Below are 15,623 nucleotides of genomic sequence, written 5' to 3'. Positions count from 1 at the left end.
TGGGGTGTCACAAAACTGGGCGGCATTTCCTTCGGCTGAGCTTACACATACCAGGAGTCTGGATCTGACTTAGTAGCAGGCAACAGCAACAAGGAATGCAAGATTATAGTGCAATATAAGATGATAGATCACACTTATAACTAATAGCTAAAATTACATCACAATAATTACAGAAAGCAATTCTTGAACACTTGCTATGTGCCTGGAAGCATTCCAAATGCCACCCATCATTGAATTCTCTTCACAAATGTGTGAGCTGAGCATAGTCACAGAGCTCCTCCTGTAGAGTAGCTGCAGTGCTTGCCCAAGGTCTCACAGGCCGTAAGTGGCAGAGCCAGGATTTGAACCCAGATCTCGCACAGGCCTATCCTCTGTGTGACACCGCTCTGCCACAAGCTGAATTAGCAAGATAAATATGAATTATATATATTTTTTATAAAGTACACTTTTATTCTTGTCCAGACTCTACAGGGACTCAATGTAAGCAAAATGTGTTCTCTAGTTTGCATTAATTAGTAGTTAAGAATGATTTGTAATTAGCCAATCAATTTTTGTATGTAAATCCATGCTCTCCAAATGCTTATCCTTGAAAGTGTTCTCTCAAGCATCTTAAACATTCCTCCCTATAATTTCATCTAAACTACTCATGAGTAAAACTTATAAAGACATTGTTTTACTTGACTGAAGTTTTCATTTACCCAATGCTAATAACTAAATCAAAGAATTAGAATTGGGGTTTCTTTGAAGAGCTGAAAAGAACCTCATGGATTATTTATTTGAACCAACTCACTTTATAATGAGGACACAGCGTGGAAAGATGAGTCGTGATTTTCATGAAGAGAGTACCGCAAATTCCTGGGAAAGTGAGCGATAAGACAGTTCTGGGTACAAGAGCAGACAGAGTCCTCTCTGTGGTCTCATGACTGCTCACGACTACGCTTTTCAAAATGATCACTTCATTCTTTTGTAATGAATAGAAAACTGGGAAAAAAGAAATAGTCTCACATTTGGATATTTCAATTCTTTTGTTAAAAAAGTAAGAAAAGCAAACTGATATTAGATTTTTTTTAAAAGGGGGGGATTGAAATTTCAGTACACTTTACTAGAAGATTCACAGACACACAATCAATCTAGGTGTTTTCTTTCTTTCCTTTCTGAAATACGAAATGCATGTTATTTTTTTTAGAGAAAAGTTACATCAGCCATCTTTCCTCATCAGTGAAAATGGAGGTTCAAAAGCATTGTCTTAATTTAAAAAGATAAATGTGTAAACAGCCAGTCCTCTATCATGAAATCTTTCAAAGTGGGAAGCAGAGAGGAAGGACATTCAGCCCTCCCCAGGGACTGTTTCCTTGATACATGTCCACCCTCCCCAGAACTGGAAGCACCTGGAATGCTGGGCCACTTGGTCCCGGGAAGCTGGGAAAGGCATGAGCATTCCTCCGGTCCTGGCCTTTTGAAAGCAGAATCCCATTCCATTCTTACAATACCGCGGTGCCTGCTGCCTCTGCTTCTCAGCTGACCAGACTGAGGCTCAGCGAAGCTTCAGGACTTGTTCAAGAGCTTACACATGTACAACCAAGAGAGAACACTGGACTATGAGCCTAGCTTTGTTGGTTTTCATTCATGAGTTCCTTTCTCCCCAAATACAAGGTGTAGGTACTTCTCTGCCTTCCAGGTTTCAATAGGTTGAAGAGGATTAAAAAACAAAAAACCAAACAACTGTTCATTTAAATGTGATTGAAAGTGCTAATGTAGTGACCTAAAGGGAAAAAAGTGGATTCCTCAAAAATGTACCAATATAGAAGCACATCTAAAAATACACTTATTCACGTTGCAGGCTATGTTTGTTGCCTCTATAAGGCAAGCACATACTAGTAAGTATAAAATATAAGCAATACAATCCATTTTTAAAGAAGAAAAACAAAAGGGAAGACAGAAGATAAAGAGGCAGAACGAAAAAAAACAGTAATCACGTAATTTCAAACCCAAACCCACAGCAATCAACTCCCGGGCAACTCGTGTTGTTAGAAGCCATCACTTCTGCTTCCACACAGCAAGCCTCTGCACCAGAGAACAAGACGACACCTGGCCCCACAGCCTCGGGCACCGCTGTCGTGTTTGAACCCACTGTGCTGCCCACTGCGCCAGCCCATCTCACGAAGGCTCTTCTCTGTCGCTGCTTCTGCTTCACCATGCCTGTGGTCTGTCTCCAGGGAATGGTATCTCCTGACAACGTGTCCAAAGTCCGTGAGGCGAAGTGTGGCCATCCTTGCTTCTAAGGATCATCCTGGCGGTATCTTCCCAGACAGCGTTGTTGGTTTTTTAGCCGTCTGGTACTTTCACTATTCTTTGCCAGCACCAAGACTCAAATGCACTGATTCTTATTCCGGTTTCCTTTTTCAATGGCAAACGTTCACCTGCTTGTGAGGCAAGTGAAAATACCATGGTGTGACCTAAAAGGAGCATCCTTTTTTGTCAACACTTAAAAGATGTCTTGGGGAGCAGATTGACCCAATGCAATGTGTCCTTTGGTCTCTTGACTGCTGCTTTATAAGCACTGATGGTGGATTAAAGCAAGATGAAATCCCTGACAACTTCAGTCTTTTCTGTTTCTTATGATGCTACCTACCTATCGGTCTAGTTTTGAAGAATTTTGATTTCTTTGCATGGATTTGTAATCCATTCTGAAGGTTGCAATGTTAGGTCTTCATCAAAGAGTGCTTCAAGTCTTCCTTACTTTCAGCAAACAATTTTGTATCATCTGCATATCACAGGTTGTTAATAACCTTTCCTCCACTACTGCTGTCACTTCTTGGCCATAGAATCCAGTTTCTCTGATTATGTGCTCACCACTCACATAGAATAGGGGTGGTGAGTGGCTACAACCTTGTCCCATGCCTTTCCTGATACAGTATTCCCTTGTTCTGTTTGTACAGCTGCCTCTTGATCCAAGTGCAGGTTCCAGGTGATTAAAATGAAGTGTTCTGTAATTCCCATTCTTCCTTGTACTTGAATAGATATTATCCTACCACAGGCAGCATTTTACTTCAAGAGAGATCTTGGAATGTTCTTGTCCCAGTGAATAGCCACCCTTCCGTTTGACTTGGTCATTCCTGGCAGAGTAAATCAGGTGATTTTCTGATTCAAATTGGCTACGATCAATCTATTTCCGCTCATATGCATTCTAGGTATTAGGATTTATGCATTCCATTTCATTTCTGACAACTTCCGGTTTTGCTAGAAGCACACTGTGTGCAGTCCAAGTTCCCATTCTTAATAGCTGCTTGAAGCTGCCGCTTCTCAGTTTGAGTCATGCCCCATCGGGCCATGAAGGGCCCCAAAGCTTTACTTCTGCAGGCCGCTCTCTAACCATGGCCTGATGGCGGTCTTTCCTTGGTGAAGGCAGCTCTTTCCCAGGTATATCTGGAGTGCGTTCCAACCTGAAGGGCCCGTATCCTGGCACTTTCTCTCCCCTCGGTCTGCTTCTGCTCATTAAGCTTCAGAATCTGACAATATATGGATGTTTCCCTAAAGTTTTCATTGGCTAATTCCTGCGAAGTGGACACCCTATTCCTTCTTCTTAGTCTATACTGCGTCTGGAAGTTCTGTCACTGGCTTTCAGCGACCCTGCTGGTATTTGAAATGCCAGTGACCTAAATTGCAGCAATACACAAGCCACCACAGGATGACGAGCTTTTCCTGCTGGACAAGCGGAGGTTCGGACTCGTAGTGACTCTATGTTTCTGTAGTTCTGAATCGATACGGGAGCCGATAGCCTCACTTTTCAACCACAGAGCAGCTGGTTGGCTTGAAACGCCGGCCTTGTGGTTAGCAGCCCAATGCTTATCTGACAATGCCACCAGAGATACAGGTGTATAAACTCTCGTTACTCAAAATGTGGCCCATGGACCAGCAGCCTGGGCATCTGCTGGGAGCTTGCCAAGAGGGCAGCTTCCCAGGCCCTGCTTCAGCTCAAGGAAGTCAGAGCCTGCACTTTAAATGGTTCCCCATGTGATCACAGGGAAGTCGTGCGAACACCGCTCTCCAGGAAGTGCCACACAGTGTAGGGCACTGGGCATTTTCAAAGAGGTCAAATACACTGGATAATAGAGTGATCCGAGGGCTTACTTTGAGAAGGCAGAATGTGAGTGAATGTTCTCTGAAGTCATGGGCAGAGTTCCTGTGAACTGATGTGGAGAGCTTATCTCGCCAGTAAGAAGAAAGAGAAATGCTTATGAGAAAGAGGAGGCATGCCAGAGCCAATTGAATTCAGGAGCTGCAAGGGAGCAATCCATCCCAACCATAGCGCAGGGTACCTGAAGAAGGAGGTTGGAAATGTCTTTTGTGCGTTCTTACTAGACCCAGGCTTCTGATCCTCTCACATGAAGTGTTTACATTCACAGGGGAAACATGCTCAAATGGAACACGGATACATTTGGCATCTGGAAAAGATGAGTGCTCATCAGGGATAACAGACAGATGGATTCTCTGAGCACATCTGTGCTGATTTTCCCCCACCCACCCCCATGCCCCAAGATCTGCCTACTAAATGACAGCTTCGGTGTGCTCGTGAATGCAGTGGGTATACAGCTGGACTATGGGGCTCTGGCTACCTGAAGGCACAACCCAATGAAGCTGTGCTTTGTTCCAGGTTTTATTGGCACGAAGGGCTTCTGAGTGCATGTCAAACTGCTGCTGAATCAGGCTGTTGCGCACAGAAAGTAAGCAGCGTATGGTTCCTAGTCCACGGAGGGTTAACTTGTCCCAGCGCCTTGCTCTAGACACAGCAAACGTCACCCGGAGGGAGCTGGCTCCCTGTGCCGTAGTGACTTGCTGCGATCATTAACTAAAAGCTAATCATCCAGGATCTAAGCAGCATATTGGCTCCAAGAGGGGCCCTGCCTTGCTGAATCCGAGGCAGTTTGTTCGGTTATGCAGACATGTATTGGGGGTTGAACTCACGTCAGGGCTTTTTCGGTGACTGTGGGCTTGGAAATGGACAGATGGGGTCCCTGAGTTTCAGTGACGACTCGTCTACCTGACAGACAACTAAACAAGTAAAATGCCACGAGAAATGTTCTCAACAGGGGAAAACAGGATAGTAGGGGTTCGGAAGAAAGAAAACCTGGGTCATTACTGAATAGTTAGGAAACATTTGCCAGGTAGATGTGTGGGGAATGTCAAGTGTTTTCCAGAAAGAAAAACAGTTTGCACACAGTCTCAGGGGCTGGAAGCACCGGGATTACAGAGGTTGTGGGTAAGAATAGAGAATTTGGCATCCAACAGTACAGGATTAGAACCTCAGAAACTGGGTGAGACACTGAATGTTTGTGGCTTTAAACTAGTAAGTGTGGTGTGTGTATGTGGATAGGTGTGTGTGTGTGTGTGTAATTTGTTATGCAGAAACATAACTAATGAACTGTGAAATCAATGCAATTTGAGTGTTGGGCATTCTTACTTCAACTGATCTCCATCAAGAGCCCTGATAGAGTGTTCACAGTCACTGACGTGTTTCAAACAGGTAACAGGAAGACACTGGATTTTGTGATATTTGAGATATTTACTAGCATTTTAAAATTTGTAATTTGGTGTCCATTTTTGCTCATTCTAAATCAGCAATGACTTCCTTGGCAAACCAAAGAGATACATATACAGGTCAGTCCAAAAGTATTACTACAGAACCATAGAAACCGTTACGAAACAACAGCATCAAATTGTGAAGCTAATATTCCTTGACATAGCCTCCATCGAGGCCTTTAAACTTCTAGGCACTGTGTGTCCTCTCAGCCTGCCACGAAGAATTCTCTCCAATGTATGCCACGTCAAGGGGTATCCTTGAGGGGCCCCTGTCATGTTCTTTTGAGGTGGTTTTGACTTTAGGGTACAGAACGAAGTCTGAAGGGGCAAGACCGGGCTGTAGGGTGGATGGAGTGCCATTTCCCGTTCAAAGGCCTTTTGCTCATCAATGCAGTTTCCACTTTTCTTAAAACCTGTTCTTCATATCCCCCATGATGATGCTGTGTTTTAGAAAATGCATCAAGATTCCCCCTTTGAACCTTTGAAATGTCTAAAAACAGTCAAACTTCCTTTGACCTACCCCTCTCCCCCTGCCCCCCCCCAAAGTTCCCAGTCCCAGGTGAGACCTTGTTGACACTCACAGATCCCTGAGAAGTTTGAAGCACTCCTTGCTTCTGCTTAATTTTCTTCCTGGAGAAGCCCCACTGCAAGTCTAGTGAACATGTACCAACCTGTTATGAGAGTCTATGCTGGGTTTCTTTAACTGATTATCACCTTACATGACTCTGCTGCCCTCATTTACTAGAGGTGCGTAAACACATTTTTATCCTGTTACGGGACCTTAATTAAGAAAGGTTCATGAGAAAAAGGTATATGTCTTTGCTATATATCACACTCATTCCAGGTAAATATAACTCATAACATGATGTAGAAATTAAAGTTTTGCAGCAGTTAAATAGACAACAAAAAGTCATGCACCGTTAACCTATCACAGTATAGACTTCTAAACACAGAAGAAGCCACATGAGAATATTCAGTATCATTCTCATCTGAGATAAATGGTGAAAACGTTCAAGATATTGCCTATCTTATGAAGTTGGTATGGTTTATTTGAATTGTATCTCCTTTATAGCTGTATTCATCTGTAGATCACGAATGGTTTATAGTAGATCTATGAACATGAAGGAATTAAGTGCATTTTCCCTTAGAGAATATTGAAGTCAACATTTGGGGGGTCCATGAGTAAGTTTCATGGATTCGATCTTAGGGTGTTACCAAGGCAACCCAGCGAAAAGAATACCTCCAAGGACGCACTAGTTCATTCATCACCTATTTACTGGTGACGATTCAAACATGGCCCGGAATTACTTAAATTGTTGGCTAGAGTAATCGAAGAGGTAAGCAAGGGAGGCAGAACGCCCTTATATTCAGGGGGAAAGGGAAACACAGCACAATGTTGTTCTCAGAGATGAGAACCTCGCATGGTGTGACAGTATGGCCTGGTGGGGGGACTTCTTTGATTTGAAGAACAGGAAAAGCCTTTCTATGGAAAAGACACAGGAGATTCCTGTTGCAAACAGAGGGAACAGGAACTGCAAAGACCCTGCGTTGAAGTGGCTGGAGGCGAGTCAGGGAATGGAAGTTAGTGCAGCAAGTCAGTGTGTGGGTGTGAACTAGATGGAGTCAGACCACCCAGGGCCTTTTGAGAGGAATCTGAATTTTATTCAAGTTGCAATAGGAAGCCTGTGAAATATGCTTTAACTGGAATGAGTCGATATTTATATGTAGAAGGATCATGCTAATGATGGTGTGAAAGTTAAATTAGTTCTAGGAAACAAGAATGAAAACAAGCAGAGGAGTTGGAGAGAATCCTGGAGCAGAATCAGTAAGAAATCTTAGGAGCCAGCTCACTGCGATAATTGAGATTTTGTGTCACCTTGGCTGGGCCAAGATTCTTAGTTTGCTTGGCACTTACTAAGTAAGTAGAAATTCACCAGCTGAGCTCTAATGTAATGCAATCACCACCTTGATGAGATCTGCTATGAGCAGCGGATGAGTTGAGAAGAAACTTCTTCGGGGTTGTAACCTGCTATTGATATAAGTGGATGCTGTGGAAAACTTGCTGGCATTTTGGCTGGATCTGGATCCTGCCTCTGGCTCATCTTTGGATGTGAGCCAGCAGCCTGCAGTATTGACTGCTGATCTTGAGAAAAGTCAACAGCCTGTATTCTAACCACCAGACCTTGGATTTATTCACTGCTGCAGTCAGAAGCCTGTAATCTGACCTGCCCATTTTATATTATTTGGCTCCTGTGACTCATTGAGTCACGAGAAGCTTCCAGCCTGACACCTGACCAATGGACTTAGAATTTGTCTATCTCTACAACTCTAAAATCCATCTCCTTGTTATAAAGTCATCATATGTATATATATATATATATATTTCACTGGTTTTGCTTCCCTAGAGAACCCAACCTAAGTTGCTAATTTCGGGTGGCAGTAGAAGCAGAAGTACATGAATTCAAGCATTAAAGTGCAACCCATAGGACTGTGGATAAATAGGATAAAACAGCATGAAAGGGAAAAAAGAAGCGCCACTGGGATTTTGCTAGTGCAGGGTTTGTTTGTTTTTCCCCCAAAAAATGACAGGGTATTAAAATAATTCTGGCAGGAAACATAACAAAATATTATTCATCTTTGCATGATAAAATGAGGATGCTCTGTGTGTGCATACATCAAAATGATTTTTTAAATCGTTTTTGGGGGCGCATACAATTCTTATCACAATCCATACATACATCCATGTGTCAAGCACATATGTACATCTGTTGCCATCATCATTCTCAAAACATTTGCCTTCTACTTGAACCCTTAATATCAGTTATTCATTTTCCCCCCTCCCTCCCCATTCCCTCCTACCACATGAACCCTTCATCATTCATAAATTATTATTATTTTGTCATATGTTACACTGTCCAAAGTCTCGCCCTGCCCTCTTCTCTGCTGTCCCTCCCCCAGGGAGGAGGCTATATGTAGAATCGTGTAATCATTTCCCCCTTTCTACCCCACATTCCCTCCACCCTCCAGGTATCACCACTCTCACTACTGATTCTGAAGGAGTCATCTGTCCTGGATTCCCTGTGTTTCCAGTTGCTCTCTGTACCTATGTACATCCTCTGGTCTAGACAGATTTGTAAGGTAGGATTGGGATCATGGTAGTAGGGGGGGGCATTTAAGAACTAGAGGAAAGTTGTATGTTTCATTGTTGCTACCCTGCACCCTGACTGGCTCATCTCCTCCCCACAACCCCTCAGTAAGGGGTTGTCCAGTTGACTACTGATGGGCTTTGAGTCTCCAATCTGCACTCACCCACATTTACAATGATATAAGTTTTTGTTCTTTGATGATTGATACCTGGTCCCTTTGATAGCTCATGGTCACACAGTCTGGTGTGCTTCTTCCATGTAAGCTTTGTTGCTTCTGAACTAGATGGCCACTTGTTTATCTTCAAACTTTTAAGACCCCAGACGCTATATCTTTTGATAGCCAGACACCATCAGCTTTCTTCACCACCTTTTCTTATGCACATGTTTGTCTTCATTGATCATATCAGGAAGGTGGGCACCCACTGATATGATTTTTAGTTCTTTGATGTCTGATAACTGGTCCCTTCTACACCTCGTGGTCAGACAGGCTGCTGTGCTTCTTCCATGTGGGCTTTGATGCTTCTCAGCTAGATGGCCGCTTGTTTATCATCAAGCCTTTAAGACATAGACACTATATCTTTTGATAGCCGGGCACCATCAGATTTCTACACCACGTTTACTTATGCACACATTTTTCTTCAGCAATCATGTAGGGAAGATGTGCATCCTGGACATCTTAATAGAACAATGTGTTCTTGCATTGAGTAAGTGCTTGAGTGGAGGCCCAGTGTCCATCTGCTGCCTTAATACTAAACCTATAAATATATGTACATATGTTTCCCCACATTCTTATATAAATATATTTACATATGTACATTCTAGTCTTTACACCTCTATAAATACCCTTTGTCACTTAGTTCTTTCTTCTGTTTCCTTTTACTTTCCCTTTGCCCCACTATCATGCCCAGCCTTCATTTGGGTTTCAGTAATTTCTCTCGGTTACCTTGCCTTTGCTGAATCCCTACCAGGCCTCTCACACCCTCCTTGCCACTGATTTTGGATCACTTGTTGCTCCTCTGTCCCTGGGTTGGTCAGCTCCTCTGTCCCTGGGTTGGTCACCTCCTTACCCCCTCTTCCCCCTCTCCCATGTCCCATGTCCCCCTGGAACCATTTGTCCAGACTATTCATTCAGTCTGTCTTATCTAGATAGATCTGTAGAGATAATAATATGCACCAAAAATCAAGTCATAGCAAGATAGGTGATGAGTGAGAACACAGCGATGACAACAAAAAAGGAAACCAATTACTCATAGAAGAATAAATTAATTAAAAGGAAAGAAAAACCTGTAAATAGATCAAGGTCTGATTTTTTATCTCTAGGTGTGTCCTTCAGTCAGGTCCAATGGGGTACCATGCTTTGGTCCCAGAGTCTGTCCTTTGTACTCCCTCGGGGGCTCCTTGCTCTGCTCCCATGGCTGCTCTGCCGCAAGCTTTTAGTGGTTTGCCTCGGTGTCACAGGGTCAGTCTGGGCCAGTCCCGTCATAGAGTCTCCAGTGTTGTCCCCCTTAGGGCCCTGGGCCATCAAGGGATGGCGTGTCTCGTAGTGGGATCAGCCATATTGTCCACTCTGACCATTGGCTGTTCAGAGTGGAGATATCGTCTTCCAGGCCTGATGGGCCAGGATGTGCTCCACTCTCTCTTCCTCCCCCTTCATTTGCTCCCATTTGTTCTGATCAGACATACCCCTCTCCCCTAGCTGTAGCTTCAGTGCCGTCCTCTCAAGTGAATTCTTCTGGGGTGAGGGGCAGTTGTCCACATAGGTGGTATGGGGGCCGAGCCCTCAGGCCCCTCCACTGGCTCCCCACTGGTTGCCGGCACACTGCATTCGTCTGGCACTGCTTTATATCTGGCCCCTCTTTCCCTGTGAAGACACAAACAATACTCTCCCCTTGGGTGGGTCAGTGCCCTATTCCCCCATCACACATCTTTTATTTTCTTTCTCTTTTCCTCCCTCCACCCCCATTTTAGTTGGCTACCATATGTACCCCTGGATTTGGTCTGGTCCCTGCCCTACTACCTGGACCTCACCCCTGGAGTGTTTGTATACAGTACCTTTTCCCTGTACCCCTTTTGCACTTACCTTTCTGTTCTCTCTTATACATATAAACTTACTTCTGCAGACTCATTTTATACTTGTCCTTTTGTGCTTGGCTTACTTCACTTAGCATAATTTCCCTAGTTCTTCCCATGTGACGATGTGCTTCATGTGTTCATCACTGCTTTTTAGCAATGCATCGTACTCCACTGTATGCATGTATCACAGTTTTTTAATCCATTTGTCTGTTGATGGAAATTTGGGTTGTTTCCACAACCTTGCGATTGTGAACCATGCTGCAATGAACACTGGAGCACAGATGTCTGGCCGTGGTTTGTTTCTTGCCTCTTCTGGATGTATATATAAATATATATATATATATATATATATATTGTGGGTTGTATGGTAACTCAATTTCCATCTGTTTGAGAAATCGCTAAATCGATTTCCATAGTGGCTGTACCTACCTACAGGTCCAGCAGCAGTGGATGAGAGTTCCTATCTCACCACAGCCCCTCCAACATCTGTTGCTTTCTGGTTTTTTGAATTGGGCTATCTTTGAGGGTATCTCATAGTTGATTTGATTTGCATTTCTCTTATGGCTAATGATCGGGAACATTTTCTCATATGTTTATTGGCCATTCAGATTTCAGATTCTGTGAAACTTCTGTTCAGGTTCTTTGCCCGCCTCCTCAGTGGGCAATTAGTTTTTCTCTTATTGTAAGCTTGCAAAGTATTGTAGATTTTAGTAATAAGGCCTTTGCCTGATGTGTCATTGCTAAAGATGTTTTCCCAGTCAGTGGACTCTCTTATTACTCTTGTGGTGAATTTTTTCGATGTACGCAGGTGTCTTATCTTCAGTATATCCCACTTGTCTATTTGCGACTCCTCTGTATTTGTATCCTTCCCTATTTCTGATAGCCTATGTATTCCCTGTGCCAAGGTTCTCAGGTTTCTCCCAATTCCCTCATTAATGGCCCTAATTGTTTGGGGTTTTATCTCAAGGTCTGTGATTCACCTTGAGTTTATTCTTGTGCATGGAGTGAGGTAAGGGTCTTGCTTCATTTTTCTGCAGGTAGATACCCATTTTTTCTAGCACCATTTATTGAAGATGGCATCTGTTTCCCATTTAATATTTCTGGGCCCTTATTAAAGATCAGTTGCCTGTATGCTGATGTTTTTTATTTCTGGGTCTTCAGCTCTTTTCCATTGGTCTGAATATCTGTCATTATGCCAGTACCACACTGTTTTGAAGTGAAAATGTGTAATTGATCCTTTTAATTTAGTTTTGGAAGGGTAAATATCAGTTCTCTCACATTGATTAATCTTAAAATCCTGTGTAGAAAATGAGTATTTGTAAAAAGTCTGACTTGAAGTTGTGGAAAGTAGACGAAATTAATGATTAAGATCTGGGTAAAAATAAATGATGTTAAACTAGTTTGGCTTTTTTTTTAGAAACTATTTTAATCCAAATACAAGCCTAAGTACCACAACTTGTGGTTACAAGCAGTTGCTTTTTCTAATAATCATTTTATTGGGGGCTCACTCATACAGCTCTTATCGCAATACATATATACATCCATTGTGTCAAGCACATTTGTACATTTGTTGCCATCATAATTTTCAAAACATTTTTCTACTTGAGCCCTTGGTATCAGCTCCTCATACTTTTCCTCCTCTTTTCCCCACCCTCCCTCCCTCCCAAACCTTTGATAATTTATAAAGTATTATTTTTTCATGTTTTACACTGACTGATGTCACTCTTCACCCACTTTATTGTCCGTCCCCCAGAGAGAGGGTTAGTTATATGTAGATCATTGTGATCGGTTCCCTCTTTCTCCCCACCCCCACCTTTCCCTTCCCCTCCTGGTATTTCTACTCTCATTATTGGCCCTGAGGAGTTTATCTCACCTGGATTCCCTGTGTTTCCACCTCTTAGCTGTACGCATGTATATGCTCTGGTCTAGCTGGATTTGTAATGTAGAATTGGGATCATGATAGTGGGGGCAAAGGGAAGCATTAACGAGCTAGAAGAAAGTTGTATGTTTCACCGGTGCTACCCTGCATCCTGACTGGCTGGTTTCTTCCTTGTGACCCTTCTGTAAGGGGATGTCCAATTGTCTACAGATGGGCCTTGGGTCTGCACTCTACTCCCCATGTTAAAGTGGTTTTATGGGTTGATTATGTTGAAATCCTGGTACTTATAAGCATGAACTCATTTGGAAATAGAGCCATTAAAATGGTATTAGTTAGCATGAAGCCATATTGGAGTACGGTAGGCCCTAGATTTATATGAATAATCAGTTTCCACTGAGTCAATTCCAGATCATACTGATCCTGTTGGACAGAGAAGAGCTGACCCCATAGGGTTTTCAAGACTGTAATTATTTGGGAAGCAGGCTGGCCCATCTTTTGCTCAACTGTTGACTGGTGGGATCAAATGACCAACCTTTGGGTTAATAGCTGAAGACTATTGCGCCATTTTGGATCTCCCTAGATGACTAATGTTCTTTGGAAAAAGGAAAGGAAACAGAGAATAATGTGAAGATATATCAGTAAGGCAAGACATCTCAGGGTTACCATCGACTAGAAGAGTTGAGAACAGTTCATCCTTCTTGGGGATTTCAGAGGGAGCAAGACCTGGTTCAGATGCTCTAGCCTCCAGAACCATGAGACAGAGCACTTCTCTTCAAAGCCACCTAATGTGTGGTACACTGCACTGAGGCACCCAACCCCACTGCTGTCAAACCCACTGTGACTTGTACAAACCCGATAGGGCAGAGCCAGGCTAGCCAATGGGCTTCCAAAGCTGTCACCTTTAAGCAATCGCACGGCCACATCTTTCTGGCACACGGCTTCTCGTGGTTTTGAGCCACGCTCTGGTTAGCGTCTGAGTGCTAAGCCACTGTGCCAGTGGGGCTTCTTGTGGCGGAAGTTCTAGAAATGAAAGCAGGAGGAAAAGGCACAAAGAGAGAAATTGGACCTCCTTCAGCTCCTAAGATTTGCCTGCTCAGCATGACTGAGTTTAAGGAGTTAGCAGTGCCTATCTGCTCCTGCTGAACAATAGTTAACTCTAGCCAGTATGAGTACTTCTGGGTCCTGCAGAATATCTGGGACTTCCTCCTTCACTGAAATCACAGCTTGAACTAATCTATTCCAATGTCTGTCACTGAAAGCAGGAGGGGACAAAAAACACAGAGCAAAGTGACTAGAAGGTCACATCGAAATTGTCACATTTCTTGCCATTATCACTCATAGTCATTAAAACCGCCAGCTGTATATGAGTCTAGATGGCCAGGGAACAGAAACAACCAGAGTGCATTCCTAAAATTATACAGCGATTTGGTGATTTTTGTCCATTTTGCTTTCCACCACACTGTGTTAAACACAACAGTTCAGTGCTTTCCGGCCCTTTTCTCACCATGCCCTACACAGAAAGGGATACTTTACAGTCTGTGGGGCAAACGGACAAGGATGCCGACGGCTTGCTGCACCTATCTCAGAGACTTGAGTTGCCTCAGGCCTTACTTGATCACACATACACCACCAAAAAGGTGAGTATCTCTGCCCATCTTTCAGAAAATCCCACCCTACGTTGTAAGGGCCTTAATTTGAGGGTTCCTGAATCTGATTGATAATGGGGATCATTTGACAACATTATTTAAAATACAAATTCCCAGGCCTCATCCAAAACATATGGGCTAAATGACTGTCAGTTACAAGTAACCAGAAACTCCTCCACCAATTGTCTTAATGAATAGCAGTCAAGAGCTCAAAAGACACACAGCACTGGATAAATCTGCCAAAGATGGAAGACCTTTTTCAATTGTTGAAAAGCAAGGATGTTACTTTCGTAACTAAGTTGCACCTGAAACAAGCCAGGTTCTTTTCAATCACCTCATTTGCATGTGAAAATGGGACATTGAATAAAGACGAGGAGAGAAACATCTATACCTGTCAATTATGGTTCTGACAAAGAATACTGAAAGTACTATGGACATAATAAAGAAATCTATCTTGGAAGAAATACAACCAGAATGGTCCTTGGAGGCAAGGATGGCTTACATACTTTGGACCTGTTGTTGGGAGGGACCAGTCCCTAGGGATGGACATCATGCTTGGTGGTGGGACAGCAGGAGGAAAAGGATAGCCCGGGATGAGGTGGCTGCCCAGTGCAACAAGGGGCTCAAGCAAGCGAGCAATTGTGAGCATGGCCAAAGACTGGACAGTGTTCCCTCTGTTGTACATAGGGACCCCACAAGTCAGAGCAACAGAGAAGCCTCCCGGTGGGTGAGGCCTTGCATAAAGCTCATCACGACTTGGTGCAATGGTTTCCCTTAAGCAGTGGCAAGGGGAATGGAGTCACAGCACTGAGCACTAGCCCCTGACGCTGGAGACACCTCTCCCCCGCCAGAGACAACAGACAGCTCAGGGAGCATCGCTCCACAATGAAGGCAAGGAGGAATTCAGCTCCCATCTCTCCAACCATACTTGACCAATGGGGTGTTCATAAACGTTTAACAAACCTCCATGAGTTGTGGTGTTTGCTGATTGTTGAGATGTTGTTACTCTCACCGTGACTGGTTTCGAGCTTCTGGTGTGATACCGTTGGGCGCGGGCTTGAGAAAGGGTGTTCATGGCCCCCTCCCAGGAGCAGTGGACATCGGCACCAGCACTGGCCATGCCTCTGGAAGCCCCATCTGAATCGTACAGCCTACACAGCCAGATTCAGCAACGCGTTGTGAACACATTCTGCTCCACACGAAGAAGGGGAAACTAGTGAGATAAAAGCAGCAATGGAATTGGCAAGACTTTACAAATATGATGCATCCTTATTTCTAAATACACACGTTGGCCACTGT

This window comes from Tenrec ecaudatus, chromosome 8, assembly GCF_050624435.1.
Source record: "Tenrec ecaudatus isolate mTenEca1 chromosome 8, mTenEca1.hap1, whole genome shotgun sequence".
In the NCBI taxonomy this organism is placed as follows: domain Eukaryota; kingdom Metazoa; phylum Chordata; class Mammalia; order Afrosoricida; family Tenrecidae; genus Tenrec; species Tenrec ecaudatus.
The sequence above is the reverse complement of the archived record's forward strand: the minus strand, read 5'-3'. Positions refer to the sequence as shown.